The sequence below is a fragment of the Akebia trifoliata genome, chromosome 7 (assembly GCF_017979445.1).
Source record: "Akebia trifoliata isolate Shusen 1 chromosome 7, ASM1797944v1, whole genome shotgun sequence".
Lineage (NCBI taxonomy): Eukaryota > Viridiplantae > Streptophyta > Magnoliopsida > Ranunculales > Lardizabalaceae > Akebia > Akebia trifoliata.
The window spans coordinates 32,107,436-32,126,692 of NC_141381.1; the positions used below are offsets into that span (position 1 = coordinate 32,107,436).

The 19,257-nt window shown below is 33.9% G+C and overlaps 1 pseudogene across 1 annotated transcript; it reads left to right on the top strand.

Annotated features, from left to right (window-relative positions):
* Nucleotides 1-1,867: 1,867 nt before the first annotated feature.
* Nucleotides 1,868-12,390, top strand: LOC147399122 (SNF1-related protein kinase catalytic subunit alpha KIN10-like; annotated as a pseudogene). Its single transcript, XR_015180096.1, has 11 exons — nucleotides 1,868-2,074; nucleotides 3,871-4,083; nucleotides 4,794-4,978; nucleotides 5,155-5,337; nucleotides 5,446-5,577; nucleotides 5,706-5,891; nucleotides 6,431-6,520; nucleotides 6,590-6,673; nucleotides 7,147-7,266; nucleotides 8,019-8,251; nucleotides 11,870-12,390. The product of XR_015180096.1 is annotated as an SNF1-related protein kinase catalytic subunit alpha KIN10-like (transcript).
* The last annotated feature ends 6,867 nt before the right edge of the window (nucleotides 12,391-19,257 follow it).

A 19,257-nucleotide genomic window follows, 5' to 3' on the forward strand; every position in this document is an offset into this window, starting at 1 on the left:
TATAATACCAACTTTACCCCTAGATCTCTTTTAAGATATTTTAAAATTTCAAAGCTGTCTCAAGTTCTCTCCTATCAATCTAAACATGGTGGAGAGAAATTGAGTTTTTCTTTTCTTCTTTTAATGAGTTTCTCTTCTCTTAATCCAAACACAACCTGAGGCATTTATCCTAGAAGTTACCTAATACGTGTGGGGGAAGGGAGACTACACATGTTCCAAGGATTAGTTGGGTGTTCTAAGAGGCACAAACACCTCGATTTCCAAAAAAGAAAATACCATTGGTTCGCAAAAATCTAAAACAAAATCAAGCATAAATAAGTGTATAGCAATCATAAAGATTAAAAAATTGAAAGAAATGAAAGTATGGAATGTAGGATAAAACTAATATAAATAAAATAATAAATTTTTAATATTATTATTTTAAAATAATATTTTATAATTTTATTTAAAATAAATATTATACTCGTGAACATACATCTTACTAGTTTTAGATGGTCGAGTTGGTGTTTGTTGCACCAAAATTTGGAAACATTACCATTATCAAAGTCATTTTTCTCAAACGAATAACATTACAATCCAACATCCATAGTCACAAACCTCTTCAAATATTTCCAAAAAAATCGTAAAATTCTCTGAATGAAGGACTAGATGATTAAATAGGCAAATTAATGAATTAATTGTTGATTTATCTATTAATAGTGGAATAAGGTAACATTTCTACCCTTCACCCTCAAAATTTTATTTTCTTCAACATTCAAATCTCAAGAACAATATTGGATTTTTAGTGAGGCTTGAGATTATTCCAATGAGAAATCCAAAAACATCATTTTACATTTCCAATTTCGTGAAATAATTACTAAATCCAAAGTTATTACTATCCCCACATCCCCAAATAATTAGCTTTATAAATTAAAAAATAGCCTTTTATAATGTTATATTGAATACAGAAAGGCTCTTGCCAATAAAAAATTACAACCCCAACCCATTTAACCACTTTAATTGGTTTTCTAAATTACAAAAATATTATTTTATTATATTACCTTCAAAGTCACCTAATTTAATATTTTAATAAATTAAAAAAGCTCTTACAATATATTAAATAATGAATTATGATAAAAAAAAAAAATAGATAGCTATTTAAAACTTTTAAAATAATTATACTTAATCATGCATAAAACCTAAGGACAGAGTAATAATTGTTAGGCTGCAACTTGGGTGGGCTAGTCTCTCCATCTACTTACTCTATGCAACTCCCTAAAATCCCTTCAGTCTCAACACACCCACCTTTTTTTTTATCAGTTACTCTTTGCACCCACAAGTCCAATTGAACTTCATTTGATCGGCCTTGTTCTTCTTGTCTCTTTCTCTATCTCATACATACACATTCTTCTTCCTCTTATTTGTATCTACAAGGGTTTCAATTAAGATTTCGTGATTCAAGAAGCAATACCCTTAATAAAAGATTATAAGTGTCCATGGAAACCTCAATTCCTAATCTAAGGATTTGAAAATCTCGACAATAAAAAAAAAAAAAAAATCAAATGAAACTTCATTCAATAGTTTAGTGTCAAAATTGTCAAAAGAGATTCGATAGGATCCTATCAAATTTGCCTAAAAGGACTTGATAAATTTTTAGAGATTTTTCACTAGATAGATTCCTACTTAGTCTTCTCAAATAGATTTAATAGGATTTTATTGCCAGAATGAAAATTTTCAATAACTTCCTACTAAATAAAAAAGTTTAAGTCTTTTTCGGGTGGGTGCAGAGAGTTTTTTTTTTTTGAAGGGTCAATTTCATCCTTCCATAATTTTTTTAAGTGGGCGCATGTTAGAGCGCAAAGGGTGTGTTGAAGTAGACCGCCAGTGGGCAAACAGGTGTGTAAGAGAACTAGCGAAACCAACTTTTATTCCTAAGAGAAATAAAATATCTAATTTTATTAAAAGGGACTCAGAGCGAGAGAGTTACTGCCAATTTCGTATCTCTCTCTCTAAAATCATAAATCTTTAACTGTTGTCAGTGAAAGTGAGGATTCAATTCTCGTCAGATTCTTCGTGAATTCTCCATTCCTCTCTTGTAAGTTTCATTTCACTCTAGGGTTTTTTTTTGTTGCTTTTTCCTGCTTTGAATCGTTCTGTATTGGAGTACCGATGAATCATCGCTGTTTCTGTGTTTTTTTTCCTAGAAATTTCAAGGTTCTTGTGTGATAAAAGCTATATTTGATAGGAATTTAGATAATTATTGTACATGCAGGTATATCTAATTGTAGAAACAGAAATTTTATTGCTTTCATCTGTTTTGCTTTTCTAGTCAATAATTTTTTTATTTGATTTCTCTTGTGGCCCTCACTATAGCAATCTTTATTCGTTGTTTCTTCTTCTTATTTTTTTTTCTAGGAGCTAAAATTTGTCAAAAGTAGTAAGAGAAGTGGGATTTTTTTTTTTTTTTTTTTTTGTGGGCTTAGTAAATAAAACCCAATGGTGTCACCGATCAACATGCTAATGTTTGTAATTTTAGAACTTTTTCTCGATTCTGATTATTTTATGTTTAGGCGTTTTAATCAAATATCTGTTAGCTATTCAGTAATCTGGTGGATAATCCATATAAACTCAATTGAGCTTAGATGGTTTGATACATTGCAAAACAACTTTGAGGTCGTGGGTTCAATTCCAGCTTACCCATAAAAATAAAAATAAAAAGATTCCATATAAACTCAATTCAATCATTTTTTTTTTCAAGTATGGTTGTTGTTAATTATTGTCCTCCTTGAGTTTGGAAAAGCCTTAGCTGTTGACATGACACTTTGATGTTTTTTTTATAAGGCTCAATCTTGGGTTCAATGACACCTTAGAGCTTATACTAGGTTCTTTGATACCCAAGTTGCTTACTTTCTGTCATACATTTTACATTTTACATTTTACATCGTCTCTGAACCTTCTTTTTAAAAAAATTCACCCAATTATGTGCCATGTCTTGTTTTGGCCTATCCAAAGTTTTTAAAATAAAAATAAGGAAATAAATAAATATATATAGGGGAATGCTAACATCCAAGACCTCATGCGGAAGTTATCATTGTCCAACTCTTTTTTTCCAATAATACCCCGCCTTGTTTTGTCTTTTAGTGATAAAGACAAAAGGATGTTAGCATTTTATACAATAACTGCATTTATTATGCCATTAATAAATGCATTTATTATGTTGGCATTGATTGCCAAAACATTTAGATATTTAATTCAAAATACTAATAACATTTATTATATAAACAAACATTTATTGTGTAAAAGACTAACATACCCTTGTCTGTTTCACTAAAAGACAAAACGATGAGGGGTATTGTTGGAAAAAAAATGTTGGAGATTGCTAACATCCCCATGAAGTATTGGACGTTAGCATTTCCATTCTCTATATATATATGATAAGTAAAAGAAAACATGTCTACACACCAATATTTAAGAAATAGATTTCTAATATCAAACCATGATTTTTTTGCAACTTAAGAAATTAGCATATGGAGAATGGGTTGCTTCAACTCTCTTTCAGAAGCTCTTTTTTGATGATTTTAAAATACGAGTTACACTATCTTACATGTTCAGAAGTGCTAGGGTTTACCTGTGTATTGATCCTCGATATATGCATATCATGGACTCACAAAAAATGGAAAAGTATGTAGAAGTGCAGACTCACTTGCATTAAGAAGAACAAACATGGAATAAGTCCCCTCATTGGAATAAGGCTACCTCATGCAAGTGTGTGTGTGTATAGTTAATAACTAACAAAGGGAATGAGTGATTTTAATGAAATGAAAGGGTTTTACTGGAATTGTCTACTCATATATATATTTTCTTCTAAGCATGCGTGTTCTAAATTGTTAGTTATCTTGCTTTCATCACAGGAGATGGATGGATCAAATGGAAAAGGAGGTAGAAGTGCGGATATGTTTTTACAAAATTATAAACTTGGAAAGACTCTTGGAATAGGTTCATTTGGTAAGGTAAAGATTGCAGAGCATGCACTGACAGGGCACAAAGTTGCAATCAAAATCCTTAATCGTCGCAAGATAAAGACCATGGAAATGGAAGAAAAAGGTACAATAAATAAGCCTCGATAAATAAACCAACTTATCTCTGTTGTAAAATCTTTCTTTTAGCCAGTCTAATATGTGTGCATCATGGAGTACTCAGGAAATGCATATTTTCTTTAGCCATCTGGCTCTAATTCTAAGGCCTCTCTCTCTCTTTCTCTCTCTCTCTCTCTCTCTCTCTCTATATATATATATATATATATATATATATATATATATATGGTCTGGTTCAAGAGCCAATAATGTAGCCAAAGTGTTTTGTCCTATATTGGCTAAACTTCTAACCCCACTTTACAAGTTGAATCGTGGTCTGTCAATTTGTAAACCACTTTTGATGGGGTTAGAAGTTTCTGAATGGGCTGATTTTTTGTGAGAATGATCTTCTCACCATAGAGATCATCCTCACAAACAATTATCCCGTTCCAAAACTTTTAGCTATTTAGTACAAAACTTTGGCTGCCGAACGCTACCATATATATATCTTTTCTTGGACCTCATTTCTTGAAACCCTTGGGTTGCAAGATCGTGTTCGTGTTAGATGCCTCCTTCTATAGGTCTAATCAGGTATTTTTTTCTCTCTTATTTTATCATTCAACATATTATAATTTGTAAACAGCATGTCAAACAACCCAAGGGATTTATTCCATAAAATGTAAATAATTTGAAATTTATATTTTGACGATTCTGGGTGATTCATGTGCTTGATGCTTGCAGTGAGACGAGAAATCAAAATATTGAGATTGTTCATGCATCCTCATATTATACGCCTTTATGAGGTTATAGAGACACAAGCAGATATTTTTGTTGTGATGGAGTACGTGAAATCTGGAGAGCTTTTCGATTACATTGTAGAGAAAGGTAGGTTACAGGAGGATGAAGCTCGCAACTTTTTTCAGCAGGTAGAGATTTCGTTCTCTTAGTCATAATATTTATCTTCATCAAATCCTTATCCTGAGGATTTGGAATAAAATTTTTCTTTGTCCTAACATTTCTGAGTGATGCTTTTGATATAATATGAACAGTTTCTGTAATTCATTTAAATTTTTAATGTAGTACAATATTTGACTGGAAACAGATTATTTCTGGTGTGGAGTACTGCCACAGAAACATGGTGGTTCATCGTGACCTTAAGCCAGAGAACCTTCTTTTGGATTCAAAATGTAACATAAAGATTGCCGATTTTGGCTTGAGCAATATCATGCGGGATGGCCATTTTCTGAAGACAAGTTGTGGAAGCCCAAACTATGCTGCACCTGAGGTGTGGATTGAATACCATCTGAATCTTAAGATTGCAAAATGAGTTATAAGATGCTATACAGGCTAACATTTGAAGTTCTTAGCTTATGATTTTTAACCTCTTGCACAGGTTATTTCTGGAAAGCTATATGCTGGATCTGAGATAGATGTTTGGAGCTGCGGTGTTATCTTGTATGCTCTTCTCTGCGGTACTCTTCCTTTTGATGATGAAAACATTCCCAATTTGTTCAAGAAAATAAAGGTATCTACTTCTCCCTATATATAGATATATATAGATATATGTATTCATTCTACCAATTTGTATTCTTTTGTTTCTGAGAGATCGATATTATCTTCCTGCCTTGATTGTATGTGATTATGTTCCCTCAGCGTGGGCTTTATACTCTTCCAAGCCATTTATCAGCTGGAGCAAGGGATTTGATCCCAAGGATGCTTGTGGTTGACCCTACGAAGCGAATGACTATCCCTGAGATCCGTCAGCATCCATGGTTCCAAGCTCATCTTCCACGTTATTTAGCCGTCCCTCCACCAGATACAATGCAACAGGCGAAAAAGGTATACTATGCATTCTAGGTTTCTTACTTCAATCATGGATATTTTACGATTAATACGTATATTTTCTGAACCAATGTTTGCAAAACTCATTTTTTGTGGATTTCACTATAATGCTGGGAATCGCCCAGCCCATCTGACAGCATAGGAAGAATTAGAGATACACATTCATTTAGTGTTTTAAAACTTATAACTGCACGCTAGTTCTTATACAATCACTTATAACATTGTATCTATCTTAGAACCCTTTCTCAGGTTATTAGTGTATTAGACTCAAATGGCTTTTCTTTTACATCTTTGTGTTACTCAGGCATATGATATGATTATCAACAGGCTTCCTTGAAATAATATGTAGCTGGAAGATTTTTAAGAGGTCTTCCAGTAATTGATGGATTTTGACATTTTCTTTATGTGAACAATGTGATCTTCATGTGGTTTGTATCATATCTCATATAACTCATAACGCATATGATTATGCTTTGTTATATCATGACTCGTTCAAATAATTAACCAACTACTTTTTTTACTTGCCCTTTTCACAGATTGATGAGGACATTCTTCAGGAAGTGATTAAGATGGGATTTGACAGAAACCAGGTGGTAGAATATCTTCGCAACAGAATACAAAATGAGGTATCCAACTGTTGCAATATATCTTCCCCTAACTTTTCTATTGGTGGTATCTTATTAAATTTTTTTCAGGCAACTGTTGCATATTATTTGCTATTGGACAACCGGTTCCGAGCTACCAGTGGTTATCTTGGGGCTGAGTTTCAGGAATCAATGGTGCGTTTGTTTCCTAAAGTTACTTAATGCTACTCTACATTGTATTCAGTTTTTATTTAGTATGAGGAAACCCTTTGGGTTGGCTTTTCATAGTGTTTAAAGCACAGGCACAACATGCAGGGTGGTGGCAATCACCATTCAGTGGTCCCACTTAGGAAATGATATCTTCCACAAACTCAGCCTGATCAACATTCATTCCTTCTCTCATGGGTTTTGTTTTGGACTCATTTCTCAATAACCATCTGAAAGAATCTGATATATTCAAATCGCCTGGATGGGTTGATTACTTTGCCTAGACTATCTCCTAGTCAGAACCCATTGATCACTAATCTTGCTGGCCTAGCAAAAACAAATAAAAAATTGTAGACTTACAAGTGCAATATGTTTATGATTCTCTCTTTTTATATTTATTCAACTAAGATCACCAATGTTCTTTTTATTTATGATTCTGCTGTTTATGGGCATTTCTCCAGGACTTCAGTTTCACCCGTATGCATCCAGGTGAAGTTGCAGCTCCTGCAGTTGGACACCGCTTGGGAAGTATGGATAGACCCCAGTTCCCAGTTGAGAAGAAATGGACTCTTGGACTTCAGGTTCGATTTAATTTGTTTTATTTGGTCAAATAAAACTGCTTAATTCTGCCAGGTCTGTACTTTTTCTGGACCATCTGTAATGTAGTTCTTGTCCGTTCAAAAGACTTCAGTAGATCAAATAATCCATCATTAGGGACATCGTTGTCCCAAGATTTCGTTGGTATGAACAAATGAATTATGGACCTCAAGACCTCTAGGTTTTGCTGTGTACTGCAGAGGCAGGGAGGTTGGCCACTTGACCTCAGTTCATCTTCCAGTGTGGAAGTGAGTCTTCTTTTTATAAATGATGTTGGACATCTACAATTCTAGTTAGAGAGTTTTAAGTAGTTTCCTAATTCTTGTAGGATTTGTTTGTATTTTATGGTTCTAGTAGGATTTCTATTTCATAGTTACTTTAAGAGTACTATTTCTTGTTAGCTTCTAAATTATTTTCAAGTTTCTATTTTTGTTTAAATTCGTTTTTGTTCTTTAGACTATAATTAGAAGTGCTTAAATGTTATCTATATAAGGAGCTTCAAATATGTATTTTGAGATAACAATTCATTCAATAAATTTCGAATTTAGCTATTTCTTTTGTTTCAATTATTTTTCTGGTTTTCCCATTCTTTTCCAAAGCTTGAATCTGTTGATTCGAACTGATTTTGTGTGTTCGATTGAACACAATCTCTCAATTCCTTTCGAATCTATTGATTCACACACTTCTGCTACGTCAATAAATTATCCTTGATCACATTGTTTGATTGCTTTGACAGTCTCGAGCCCGTCCTCGTGAGATAATGACAGAAGTTCTCAAATCCTTGCAAGAACTGAATGTGTCTTGGAAAAAGATTGGGCCCTACAACATGAAGTGCAGGTGGTTCCTGGAAGTACGGAAGGCATGGTTAACACTCTTTTGCACGCAAACCAATTTTTTCAGGATGAATCTGCTATTGTTGAGAATGGTGTTGGCAGCAGGACACTGAATGTGGTCAAGTTTGAAGTGCAGGTATGTGATCCTACTCATTCTTCCAATCTAGTCATTGTCAAAACATTTTTATTGAATATATATAAAATCCTTTGAAGACAACTTAGTTTTGAAGAAATAGGACTTTAAAGGTACCCATTTACTGGAGTCATTAGAATAATCTACCATAATTGTGACAACTGACAACTTCTACAGCAGATTTAGTAATTGGGAGAACATTTGACTAGTGAGTGGCCCAATATCTTGTATGACTAATTTCAATTTAATCAAATGATCTTACCTATCCCATATATCAGTGTTTAGAAATCTGTATCACATGTAGGGATGGAAACAGGGCGGATTGGGGCCTGGTTTAGCTTAACCCAGACCCGGCCCTGATTAATAGTGTTCACCCCGACCCTGCCCCACCCAACAATATTTCCCTTTTTCTTGATCAAATAGGGAAATCTCCAATTTTTTAATCAAAGTAAACCCTAATAAGATTTTAGAAGATGTACATCCACATATATATATATATATATATATATATATATATAGGGTCACGTTCAATGGCAAACTTTTTGGCAAAACATTTTTCAAACATGAGTTAGAAGTTTTGGAATGGGCTGATTTTTGGTGAGGATGATCTCTACGGTGAGGAGATCATCATCACCAAAAATCAGCCCATTCCAAAACTTCTAACCCCATCAAAAACAGTTTACAAAAAATGGACGGTCCACGATTTTTCAACTTGTAAACATGGGTTAGAAGTTTTGGAATGGGCTGATTTTTGGTGAGGATGATCTCCTCACCGTAGAGATCCTCCTCACCAAAAATCAGCCCATTCCAAAACTTCTAACCCAAGTTTGGAAAAATGTTTTGCCAAAAAGTTAGCCATTGAATGCTACCTATATATATATATATATATATGGGAAATGTTCAGCACCCTAAGTTTTACCACACACTTTAACAAATGTTTTTTGTCCTACATGGGTTAGAAGTTTTGGAATGAGCTGATTTTTGGTGAGGATGATCTCTATGATTAGAAGATCATCCTCCCCAAAAATCAGCCCATTCCGAAATGTTTAGCCCCATGTTTACACGTTGAAAAATCGTGGACCGTCCATTTTTTGTAAATCAATTTTGATGGGGTTAGAAGTTTTGGAATGAGCTGATTTTTGGTGAGGATGATCTCCTCACCATAGAGATCATCCTCACCAAAAATCAGCTCATTCCGAAACTTCTAACCCATGTAAGACAAAACGCGTTTGTTAAAGTGTGTGGTAAAACTTAGGGTGCCGAACGGGACCCTATATATATATATATATATATAGGGTAGCGTTCAATGGCCAACTTTTTAGCAAACTTTTTGGCAAAACATTTTTCAAAACATGAGTTAGAAGTTTTGGAATGGGCTGATTTTTGGTGAGGATGATCTCTACGGTGAGGAGATCATCCTCACCAAAAATCAGCCCATTCCAAAACCTCTAACTCATGGTTTGAAAAATGTTTTGCCAAAAAGTTGCTAAAAAGTTTGCCATTGAATGTGACCCATATATATATATATATGGGGGGCGTTCAATGGCCAACTTTTTAGCAAACTTTTTGGCAAAACATTTTTCAAAACATGAGTTAGAGGTTTTGGAATGGGCTGATTTTTGGTGAGGATGATCTCTACAGTGAGGAGATCATCATCACCAAAAATCAGCCCATTCCAAAACTTCTAACCCCATCAAAAACAGTTTACAAAAAATAGACGGTCTACAATTTTTCAACTGGTAAATATGGGTTAGAAGTTTTGGAATGGGCTGATTTTTGGTGAGGATGATCTACTCACCATAGAGATCATCCTCACCAAAAATCAGCCCATTCCAAAACCTCTAACCCATGTTTTGAAAAATGTTTTGCCAAAAAGTTTGCTAAAAAGTTTGCCCTTGAACGCTACCCTATATATATATATATATATATATGGGTCCCGTTCAACACAAACATTTTGGCAAAACATTTTTCAAAACATGGGTTAGAGGTTTTGGAATGGGCTGATTTTTGGTGAGGATGATCTCTACGGTGAGAAGATCATCTTCACTAAAAATCAGCCCATTCCAAAACTTCTAGCCCCAGTTTATAAGTTGAAAAATCGTGGACCGTCCATTTTTTGTAAACCATTTTTGATGGGGTTAGAAGTTTCAAAATGGGCTGATTTTTGGTGATGATGATCTCCTCACCGTAGAGATCATCCTCACCAAAAATCAGCTCATTCCAAAACCTCTAACCTATGTTTTGAAAAATGTTTTGCCAAAAAGTTTGCTAAAAAGTTTGCCCTTGAACGCTACCCTATATATATATATAGGGGGCGGTTCGTGGGACGTCCCGTAAACCAGCTAAGAAACAGATGATTGAGAGTCGTTGGATATGATGAAAACAATGGTTCGGATCGCATGGGACGTCAAATCATTTTTTTTATAACAAATGTAACGAATTTCAAATACCTCCTTCTATTTTATTTTAATTTTTTTAAAACCCTCTTCTCTCTCTCTCACTGTGTAACACGAAACCCTCACATTCCTCTCTCTCTCTCTCACTGTGTAATACGAATGACGAAGCCCTCTAATTAATTTATTTATTTATTTTTTTTTTTAAACCTTCTTCTCTCTCACTGTCTCACTGTGTAACACGAATGACGAAGCCCTCTCATTCCTCATTCTCTTCTCTACTTATCTCTTTCAATCTTTATCCTCTATTCCCTCTATCAAACAATATTCCATTCACGGTTCCTCTCCATCCAAACAAAATACCTCACTTCATGGATGATGTTATCATGTAAAAAGTGAACACAGGGCGTATGTTACTATTTTATTTTATTTTATTTTTTATAAGTGTAAAAATATATTAAAGAGAAATTGATGTCCCCGTTACATAAACACTTGACTTCACCACCTGAAATTATCTCTTGGTGGACCTGAACAAAATAAATACCCAGCATATACTCAAACACAATGGTTAGAAATCCCCAATAAAGCTAAATTTGTTGTATCCTCAGTGGGGGGCTCAAGCTTGCTTAATCAAAGAACAAAGTTGCCAACATTTCAGATTATATAAGTGGGGACCCAATAGAGAGAGAGAGAGAGAGGGCTTCATCAATTTGTGTTACACAGTGAGACAGTGAGAGAGAGAGAAGAGAGAGAGAGAAGAGGGTTTAAAAAAAATTAAAATAAAATAGAAGGATGTATTTGAAATTCGTTACATTTATTATAAAAGAAATGATTTGATGTCCCATGCGATCCGAACCATTGTTTTCATCATATCCAACAACTCTCAACCATCTGTTTTTCAGCTGGTTTATGGGACGTCCCACGAACCGCCCCCATATATATATATATATATAGATAGATAGATAGGGGCGGGGTATATCAAAACTGTTCCTGCCCCAATTTCGACTCGGTTTTTCATTTTTAATACCAAAACCGTTTAAAGATGTGCAACCCTACCCAGGGGCAGGGCGGGGAAAAATTGCCATCCCTAATCACATGAATCGCAATTCCACCATACAACATGCCCTTCCTCTCTGAAAATTACCAATACTTACCATTTCATTGTGTTATTTTATCTAATTATGACACTTAATACTTTTACTGATGTTGGTCCATCATCCATTAACAGTTGTACAAGACTCGTGATGATAAGTACCTGCTTGATCTACAGAGGATCAATGGACCACAGTTTCTCTTCCTAGATCTCTGTGCAGCTTTCCTTGCTCAGCTTCAGGTCCTGTAATTTGAGGCCCCTCTTAGAGATTACTCCAATTATAAAGCTCTCATTATGCTCGTGTATATACAAAATCTCACCCTTTTATTGTTCGCACCCTCGTTTTCGTGGGGGTGTTAGATCCTCTGTTGTTAGTTGAGCTGTTCTTCAGCACTTCGACACTAATCAAGGGTGCCGACCACCTTTGGCTAACTAGGACAGTGTCCAGGCTTGATGTTGTCTGCCTTACATTGGAACTTGAGGGCCCACAGATTAGTAAGTATTAAATGCATACAAGTTCATTAGATTAATAGGAATATGACTTATATTCCTATTAGATGGTAATTGTTGGAGCAATTGTATTATTGACATTAAATATATAGATTTTACTGTAACACAGTTTTTATTAACTTTGAGAAATATATAGTAGTCCTAAATAGTTGATGTGGTGGGTATTAGATGAAAAGAATATATATTTTTCCTTGAGATACATGTGTAGTTGTATATCTCGAGGAAAAAATCTATGGTTCTATGCACAGGCACGTGGGGAGAGAGTATGGGGGGTGTTAGAAAACCATGAATTTTTTTTATATGTAGTTCCATTCTTGAAAACTTCGTATCTACAATTAAGTTCAACATAAAAGGGTCCATTTACACACTAAGTCGTGCTAGAGTGACCTCAAGATTGGATCTTATATAGCACATATTAACGTGAAAGTTGATAGGAATCATAAATGCTCTCTTGTATCTCGAGGAAAGAATATATGATTCACATGCACTTTCACTTAGGGTGTGCAATGTAAGGTCCAATCTTATATGCACTTTGACGTGAAAGTTGATAGGAACCATAAATGCTCTCTCTTGTATCTCGAGGAAAGAATCTATGGTTCATATTCACTTTCATGTCAGGGTGTGCGATGTAAGGTCCAATTTTGAAGTTACTTGAGCATTATTCTTACACTATATGAATGAAGTATTTAAGACATTAAAAATGAATATTACTGAAGGAAACTTAGAAATAAGTCCTAAAAAGAAAATTATTGGATCAGATTTAAGACTTTAGATATGTAAAGAACATGAAATATAACAATAAGCAGACTTGAACCCAAAACAAAAGCTCTTTAGACAACATGAGAAAAATAATAAAGTTAGTGTAAAAAAAAAAAATTGCACAATATATGCATGCACGTTCATATTTCTCTACGATATGATTTGATTAAACAAAGATTCCTGTTACTGCACTGTTGAACTTGTGAGCTATATGGTCCCATATAGTGTTGCTGTGGTGGTTGCAGTGGACGTACACATCAGCTGCTTTACATCAAACAAACACAGACATGCCTCGAGATTCACATGTTTCTTTTCAAAAGAAGCCATGTTTCTGTCATTCTGTGGGCCTCACTTTTGTTTTGAATTTTCATCCAGATTCACAACACAAACCTCGATGAAAATTCAATGGTGTTGATCTAGTAACCAAATTGCTGACAGTCCTTTCTCAAGTGTAGTTGGCGTTCTGCTCAAAACGTACCCAATAAGTATGAAAATATTGTCTTTTTTATAGGACATTTTCTCTACATTTCGAAAAATATGGATCAATAAAGACTGTCAAACTAAATTCCACACATCTCGAGGTCTGAGAGGGATCGAATTAAAGGACACCCCTCCTTTAAAATTTGTCTGCAACTTCAACTGAAAATTACGTATTGTCTTTTCAGCTTGAGGTCCCCGGCCAAATTGGACGGACAGGATTGATTGGAAGAATCAATGTATGATTGACTGTCAACCAGTCAGCATCTAATTGACAGGCCGTGGCAGTCAGATTGTGATGTGACGCACGTAGGCCATCAGAAAAGATGGATCTATGATTCACACAGAATCAGTGACGTGGACTTCAATCTCCATCAATCTCGATATTTGTGTAAGATTGTGTAAGCCCCCCCTGACATACAGTAACAATTCTCACGAGAAGGTATCGGGCATATTCGCTTCAATAAATGAAACTTTGATGCAGGCTTCGGTGTCAAAATCTATTCAAATGGCCAAATTCTTGGCTCACACTTACATGACTATGACTAGAGTGCTTCTATTAAGACACCAACCTTCCCATACGTAGACAATCATTTAATTGAGATTACCAGTGATTTGGATTCTTAATTTTCACAATTCAAGAGTTTAGACCTCTCATCTCTTTTGAATTAGGAGTTTATCTTTATACCTTATCAAAAGATCAAAATACTTGTCAATCGTGTCAAATTTGTCTTGGGAGTTGTTTATTAAACCAAAAAGTTAGTACGTAACAAATGGTATAGACAGTTTTATACAAAATTTCTCATTAAAATTTACTTCGTTGTTTTTACATGCATCTTCTTTCTCTATAAAATTTAGATTGTGGGTATTTTGCTCTCCTTTATTTTTACACCTTTAAATTATAGGTATATTGACCATCCCTCCATTTTTACACAATTAATAGCAATGAAGCTCTATTATTAAGTAAAAAATTTTAATTTTACATAACGAAACTTCTGGTATTAGCTCCAACTTCCATACTTTAAACCAATGTGTCTTATCTTCCTCATAGTAAAAAATGTAAAAAAATAAAAATAAAAGTAAATAAGCCTACACATGACGTCATAGCATGACATAATACATACACATGATGCCTTTACAAAGTCTGATATCATTAGATAATGTGAGGCATTATAAATAAATTACGCTATGGTACACAGGTAATATGGTTCTTTACAAAGGCACTTTTTCATTTATCAATTGCATCTTCTTTTTCGTATCTCTATTTTCAATATTCTTCTAAAATCTTTTCTCCTTCTTCATCTTCTTCAATTATTATAATAAAAGCATCAACAAAAATGATGGTGAGGTGGAGAAATATACTATATTATGAAAAAAATGTAATAATTACACTGGCAAAGGAAACTATTTTACATCTGAAAAGATACGTAATGACATAGCATAGCAAGACGACATACAAATGACACCTTTATAAAATCTGATATCATTAGATAATGCGATGCGTTACAAATAAATTATGCTATACTACACTTCGTGATTTTCTCATTTTTGAATTACATCTTCTTCTCCGTTTGAAATCTTCTTCTTCTTTGTATCTGTATTTTCAAATTTCTTATGAAACCTCTTTTCCGTCTAAAATCTTCTTCAACTATTCTGATGAAAACTTTAACGAAAATAACGGTAATGTGAGAGAAATATATTATATTATGAAAAAAATGTAATAATTACACCTTTAAAGAAAATTATTTCACATCTGAAAAGATATGTAACGACTTAGAAAGGCAAGATGATATACACATGATGTCTTTATAAAGTTTGATATCATTCAATAATGTGTTGTGTTACAAATAAATTACACCACGATACAAAGGTAACACACTTTGTTATAAAGGCACTTTTCCATTTTTCAGTTACATCTTCTCCATTTGAATTCTTCTTCTTTGTATATGTATTTTCAATTTTCTGTTGAAACCGCTTCTTCATCTGCAATCTTCTTCCTCATCTTTTTCATCTATTTTGATGAAAGGTCTAACGAAAATAGCAGAGATATGAGAGGAATATATTATATTATAAAAAAAATTGTAATAATATTACCTGCAAAAGACGGCGGTAGCAAGTTTAACATCAAATCAGGGTAAATGGCATTTTGGACATGAAAATATGCTTTTTGTTGATATGACAATTTTTTAGGATAAACTCCTAGTTCAAAAGAGATGAGACTTAAACTCATAACTCGTGGAAGTTAGGAGTCCGAATCATTGGAAAAAGAAAAACCATTTAATTTCAAAAAATTAGTGTGTTGTTAGTAAAAGTTGGTGTGCCTATATAATATATCTGTAAATATTCTTAAGATTTGAAATACCACGTGACATTATGTGGGCATATTTTTGAAGCATAGCTCATTATTAAAATTTTATTATAGTACCACATCACATTCTATATAATACCATTATAGTACCGCGTGGCGATATTTTTGAAGCATAGCTCATTATTAAAGTTTGACGCATGATAATCTGACTATCCCATGTTGCACGCTCAATTGAATTTCCTGGCGTGACAAGTTTGGGAACCATAAATCTGTACTTCTCGGGATACAAAGCTGCACTTCCCCATAAAAAAAAGTGTATTCCGAGGGGACCATGAACCTCAAGATGTATAGATCTACGATTCTGAACTTATCACATCAGGAGAGTCGATTGAGTGTGCCACGTGGGTAGGATTATCATGATTGAAAGTTTTATTATATATAGTACAACGTAACACTCTATAATACCATTAAAAACTTTTGAACTTTCAAACATATATAAGATATCATGAAAGATTACACATATAGACAAAATAATGGTTATCAATTTTCGCTTGTGTATTAATGAGCTATTAGATATACTCCGAATGAAGAATAGTCTTTTGGCATTAAGAGATACAATTGAAGCCCGACCAAATTCTTTTACAATCCAATATCACTAATACATGTTTGTCAGATATGCTTATTTTTTAATCCTAAAATGGCATAGAATAGATTCTCAACTAATTACATTATTAGTTCTTGTATCATTCAAGGAATTTGTGAATTCTTTGAAGAATTGATAGGTGAAATTTATATGTATGGGAAGACTCAAAATCATAGATCTTTTTTCTTTTGGATACATAAGAAAAAAAAAAATCTATGATTCTGTGCCCTTGCCACGTCAGTTGCGTACAAACCGCGTATGTGTCAACTCGTCGTTTTATCATTAATAGTTGAATTTTTGTATTTTAATGGTTGGGATAATTTGTTTTTTCACGAGCCTTTAATTGAACCTTTTTTAGTTCACAAAAAATAAAATAATGAGTTTTTATCTGTTGCATACCCTCCATACGTTTTCTGATGTGGCATGTGCTAAAATCATAAATTCTTTCCTTGAGATACACAATTCTATATCTTGCAGTTATGTATCCTAAGGGAAAAAAAATCTATGGTTCTAACCCATATATGACATGTAGGAGGCATGTTAGAAGGGGCGTTAGAAAATCACTACTATATATATATATATATATGGGTGACGTTCCTATGACCCTTATTTCGACTCACATTACGACATCGTTTTTGTCTTATATGGACAAAAATGTTTGGAATGAGCTGATTTTTTGTGAGGATGATCTCTGTGGTGAGGGGATCATCCTTGCAAAAAATCATCAGATTCCAAAACTTCTAACCCCATCAAAATTGATTTACAAAAATTGGACGATTTAAAAATTTTTAACTTGTAAACATGGGGCTAGAAGTTTCATAATGAGCTGATTTTTGGCAAGGATGATCTCCCCACCATAGAGATCATCCTCACAAAAAATCAGCCCATTCCAAAACTTCTAACCCCATCAAAATTGATTTACAAAAATTGGACGATTTAAAAATTTTCAACTTGTAAACATGGGGTTAGAAGTTTCATAATGAGCTGATTTTTGGCTAGGATAATCTCCTCACCATAGAGATCATCCTCACAAAAAATCAGCCCATTCCAAACATTTTTACCCATATAAGACAAAACACGGTGTCGCAATGTGAATCGTAATAAGAGTCGTAGGAACGTCACCCATATATATATATAGGAAATGTTCAGCAACAAACATTTTGGCAAAACATTTTTCAAAACATGGGTTAGAGGTTTTGGAATGGGCTGATTTTTGGTGAGGATGATCTTTACGGTGAGGAGATCATCATCACCAAAAATCAGCCCATTCCAAAACTTCTAACCCCCTAAAAAATGGTTTACAAAAAATGGATGGTCCACGATTTTTCAACTTGTAAATTGGGGCTAGAAGTTTTGGAGTGGGCTGATTTTTGGTGAGGATGATCTCCTCACCGTAGAGATCATCCTCACCAAAAATCAGTCCATTCCAAAACCTCTAACCCATGTTTTGAAAAATGTTTTGCCAAAATGTTTGTTGCTGAACGGGACCCTATATATATATATATATATATATATATATATGTTTTTATTTTATTTAAAAGAAAATGCTGATCAACGTCATCAAGTGTAGAGGGAGTTAAGGGGTTATTAGGCCAACGTGGCAGTCTACATGGTCCCCACACGACCCTTTGAAAGATTTAGTTAGATTGGGCATGTTAGGTTGCCAAACTCGTCTGGGTTCCCTCCTACTTTTCAGTCAATAAATCCAATCACTAAGGAACAAGAGAAAAGTCGCTCCAGCAGACAAAATGCACTCTCTGTTCAATGATCCTGTAGGATTCGCTTTTCACGAATCTCGAGGAAATAAGCCCCCACTTCCCTTATTTATGTCTCTTTTCCTTAGCCGTGCAGTACTTTAAAGTTGTGCCAAAGCCTAACTGTTAATGCTAACATCTGTGGCCCTCTCTGTAACAGAGAGAGAGAGAAAAGTTAAGGCCCTCAAGAGTTTAACATAAACCATAAAAGCTAATAAAGGCTGTGTGGATGAGAGACAAAAAGAGAAGTTGCAACCAAAGTCAGACTTCATTAATGGTTTAGTGCATCTCTATCCCTCTTTTGTTAGTTTCCTTTATGAATGGTAACATCACTTGAGCAAAGCTTTTACTATTCTGTGCTAAATATATCACTAAATATGGCAGATCAGATAAATAGGTTATGAGACTCTCTGTCAACAGATCTTTATCACTCACACGTGAACATGTTATGTGCATGGAGGTGTCCAATCCATCAAAAGTTAGTATAATTTGGAATTTCATTTGGACAAAATTAAATTTCATAAAGAAAAAAACATAATTTTTATTTATAATAATAATATTTATTACAAAATACCATTTTTTTATATTCATTTTTTTCAGGTTTGTATGAAAGTGTAACACTCTTTATTTAAGCATAATATTATCTCTTCTACCCGGATTTTTTTTCTTTTATTTAAATAATTAAATATATTAATATTTTAATAATATATAAAATAAAAGAAACTACATTTTCAATCTCTTCTTTTTCCTTTCTCTTTTTTGGTTTCACCCTCTTCATGTAAGACACATCCTCCCACTATATTTCAATTTTGATATAATCAATTTAATAGTCAGATTCTTTGTTAATTGTTGATGCAGCAAAAAGAATCGGAGCTTGGCTCGGGTCAATGGATTTTTGGATATAAAAGAAAAATTAAAAAAGAGAGATGTTGATGAACGGGTTAATTGGATTGGGTAGAGCATGGAATAGAGGAAAATACAGTTTCAATTCTATATTTTTTTCTCCCTCGTGTTATATTGTATTGGAGACTCGTTGGGTCGTCTTAGTTTTTGTTTCCCAATGCCTACTCGG